This window comes from Fukomys damarensis, unplaced genomic scaffold, assembly GCF_012274545.1.
Source record: "Fukomys damarensis isolate Sample0158 unplaced genomic scaffold, DMR_v1.0_HiC HiC_scaffold_24, whole genome shotgun sequence".
Classification (NCBI taxonomy): domain Eukaryota; kingdom Metazoa; phylum Chordata; class Mammalia; order Rodentia; family Bathyergidae; genus Fukomys; species Fukomys damarensis.
The window spans coordinates 4584295-4588430 of NW_022900936.1; positions in this window are offsets into that span (position 1 = coordinate 4584295).

Sequence of the window (4136 nt, forward strand, 5' to 3'; positions counted from 1 at the left end):
CTCTCTCTCTCTCTCTCTCTCTCTCTCTCTCTCTCTCTCTCCCTCTCTCTCTCTATCTCTCCCCCCCACCGTCTCTCCTGAAACCATAAACCAAAATAACTTTTTCTTGCTTAAGTTTCAGGTTTCCTTGTTTTGTTCCAGCAATGGAAAGCTGACCGATACAGATTCCAACTCTAAGTTCCCAATGGGTAGACTCTGATCGCTCCATCCTCTTGGTCAGATGTCCCAAGAGCCACCTACTTTTGTAGCCATGGAGACGAGCTATAAAGTTCAAAGATGGGTTCTGAGGTGCCCTTCCACCCTGGGGGTAGGAGGGTTGGGACAGAAGAAGAGTTTGTGGACGAGACAACCCCACAAAGCAGGTGTTCTAGAAGCAGCACTCCCAGCAAGAGGCCCCGCCTTGGTCAGAGGAGCTGTCCCTCGCTGGAGGCATCAGTGCACCCCTCCTGTGTGACATTGACTTTGGACCCCCCAACACACACACACCCTGCTCACATCGCTGAAATCTGCCCCCTGCTGGAAACGTCTATTCCACTGCACAGCGCCTCAGTTTCTGGCTAACATAGCAAGTGGTCAGAGTTCTACATGGAAATATTGTGTTTTCCAACACTTTCTAGTCCCATGTCTAACTTTGATAATGTATTTCACTACGTTAAAACACACTGTGCTGCTACTAAAACACTCATCTGTGCATATACAATGGGAGGAAGAGATATGACAGAAGAGTGCAGGTTCTGTCCCCCACCCATCACCCTCAACACGTGCTTCTGGCCCAGCCTGGTCTGTGGTCTCCAGAGAAAACCTAGTGAAGAGCCTGACATCACCCTGAGCAAGGTGTGCACTAACTCTATGGTCTTTAGAGAGCAACCTCACCTCTGTGATCCAGGCCTTCCAGATGCACAAGAAAACACAACAGCATCAGAACTTCCAGCTAAATTTGAACTGGAGACAAAAGACAAATCACTTTTAGTGTAACTATGTCCCAGATGTTGCATGGAACATACATGGTGACACTCAAAAAAGTTTCCTTGCCATCTGAATATTATACTAAAAAAACATTTTTGGATGATCTGGAATTAACTGGATATCCTATATAACCTTAAAGGCTCCACATCTCCATCAGTGAAATGAAGAAAACAACTCAGCTCAGCTCTGCTTTTCTAGGCTTACTGTGTGGACTTTAATGCAGGTAAGGTTTTGGCACATCCCTCAGTGCACCCGTGACGTTCATCCTTCCATCTAGCATAGGTCCCTTGTTGGTAGCCTTAGTTTCTGCTTGTTACTCTGGGAAATCATCAGGCTTTCCAGCTCTGCATTCAGAACTCCATAAGTTTGGACGATAAGGTGTGCGGTCGTCACCAGTGTAAGGACCAATCCTTTCTACTGGTGTCGTCTTGTGGGTTGAAATGTAGTCCTTATTTTAACCACCAGATGGCACTGCGAGAACATTAAACGGAGCGAAAAGGACAGGTACGTGGGTAATGTGGACCTCTCCAGGTTGATTCCTTTCCCACGCCCAAACGCATGCACGCGCTCGCGCGCGCGCGCGCGCGCACACACACACACACACACACACTCCATTTTATTCACTGAAATTGGGTGACTCGGGAACTATGAATGCCGGCCCTAAAAATGGAACACACAGCGAAAAAGACTATAATTATAAAACTCATGAATGATTCTCCTCTAGCCATATGTATATTTTTTAAATTCAAAAATCACATTTCTGCTGTCATCATTCAGGCTAAAATTAACCAGAACACGCTGTGGTCTACCAGAGCAGGAGCCTGTTTTCTCGTTTATTTAGTGTCTCCTCGGTATCTGGAGGCTTAGAGAAGCATTCCCAGAAGGCCCATTTATAACACCTGGTCCCCAGCTGGTGGCATTGGTGGTGTGTGGCCCATTAGGAGGCGGGGCCTCATGGAACTTTCTAAGTCATCAGGGTGTTCTACAAAGGATGCTGAGGGCCATCAAGGCTCTCCCTCTTTTTATTGGCTCCTTGATACACTTCCTTTGTCGAAGGCCCAAGTCGATGAGGCCGCCCATCCTTGGACTTGAACTCCTAGAAACATGAGCCCAAATAAATCCTGCCTTTGCTTGCTGAGAGGCCGTGTCTAGGAATTTCACTGCAGTGATACAAAGCTGAGTGACAGATACACTGGGCACTGCTGGCAATGCATCAGAGCCAGATGCTCAGTGCAGGCAGAAAGGAGGGAGGGAGGGAGGGGAGGCGGGAGGGGAGGAAAGAAAAAAGGAAGAAGGGAAGAGAGAAGAAAGAAAGAGAGGGGGGAGAGAAAACCAGGCATGGCTATTGGGAAAAGAAATATATCTTCACCGCTTGGACTGAAACTTGCTGGAAGTTGGAATAATGTGACCCATTGAAAGCACATATTTATTTACATGTAGAAGAAAGACTTTACAGCACAAGAGATGATTAAACAAAGAGAAATTCAAATGTGCTTTTGGGGGGGTGAGAACAATAAGCTGAAATAATTACCAGGACTTTTCACTTCTTCTACCCTGAATAAGGTCCCGATGCGACTTTCTTTCCTATTCCATCAAAAGATAACACACACAGGATGGAACAAACCTGTCAGCCAAACAAGTGAAGAAAGAGAAGCCCTTCCAGGCTCTAAGTCCCACTGGCTTTGTGAATTTCGACCGAAAATTCCACATGCTAATCACATGCGTATTTTTAACGCAAAAGAAATATGCAACCATAGCAAATCACTTCATTGTCATCGAAATGGGCACAGTAACTTCCCACGGGCATCTGAGTGCAGAGAGGAAACTCAAGTTTGTTTTCTGTGGGCAACATCAACACTACTTGGTATCGATACCAGAAGAGTAGCTTCTATGATAAAATGAACAAACCCCATCGATGAAAGACCGCAAACGCTACCTCAGCACACCGAGCTTCCCGCAGCTGATGTCTCTTTTCAGAAAACTCACCTCCTTTGTTGTCTTTGTCATGGCGGCATAAACTCTCTCACGGGTCATCAATGAAGACTCACGGGTCCACGGTGGATGTGGCAACCCTACGAAGGGAACAAGATGGAGATTTCTGAGACACGACGCCCAGAGCCGGAGGTCAGGAGCCCACATCCTGAGCCCAACTAACTGCCCGCATGCCTTTGTGTCAAGGAGGCTCCTGTGGGAGCATTGGCATCTGCCATGGTTTGACGCAGTATGTCCTCCCCGCGAGTCTGTCTTGAAGGTGGGGTTGCCGATGGGCTTTGCGAGCAGTGATTGGACCGTGAGGACTCTAATCTCATCAGTGGATTGGTTCACCCCGTGATCGTCATTTGATGCCACTACTGAGAGATGACGGAAAGAGAAGGTGGGGACCAGTGGAAGGGAGTGAGTCCTGATCCTGGGCAGTCTGTCTGGTTTCCTCTCTTTTCCTGGCTGCCATAAGATCAGCAGTTGCCTCCCCACACCTCACTCTTCGGCCATGACTCTCAGCCTTGGAGCTGATGGGCCATGGACTGAAATCTCAGAAGCCATGAGCAAAAGCAAAACCGGCCTCCTTTAACTCGTGTAGGTCAGATATTTGGTCACAGTGATGAAAAGCTGACTAACACGGCACCCGAGCGTCACAAACAAGACGTGGACGTATATCGGGCAGCTCCGAGGGAGGAAATTGCCGGCGAATGTGGCTTCGAGGCAGAGCTAGCTCCTGGTGTTAAGCTGCAAGACTGTCTCAGCCCTCTTGTTCAGGCCCCACCCATGGAGAAAGTGCTCTCCCGCCACTTTTGCCGTCCTTACGGCTCCTGTCAAAGAACCTGCCTGGCACAGTTTGGACCACGCGCCTGCCCAGGGGCTAGCACTTGACAGAATGCCTTGACCTGACAGCTCCAGGGAGGCCACACGGGGTAGAGAGAGGGCTCTTCCTAAAAGAAATGCAATGTTTCTGAATGGTGAATGGGTGTTGGGTAAGAGAAACAGCAGCAGCGCCGCTATTGGGTTTCGCTGAGAGAAACTTCCCCTTTTGCCCACATGCCTGCCTGCCCAGAGAGCAGAAATTCCTTCCAGCCCACTCCCCCAGTGGCCCACCTCTTCTGATCCAGCCTCACCTAATAGCAAGTCTGCTGTGGCACGCTTTAATCCAACCATAGTCCACAGCACTGCCTATG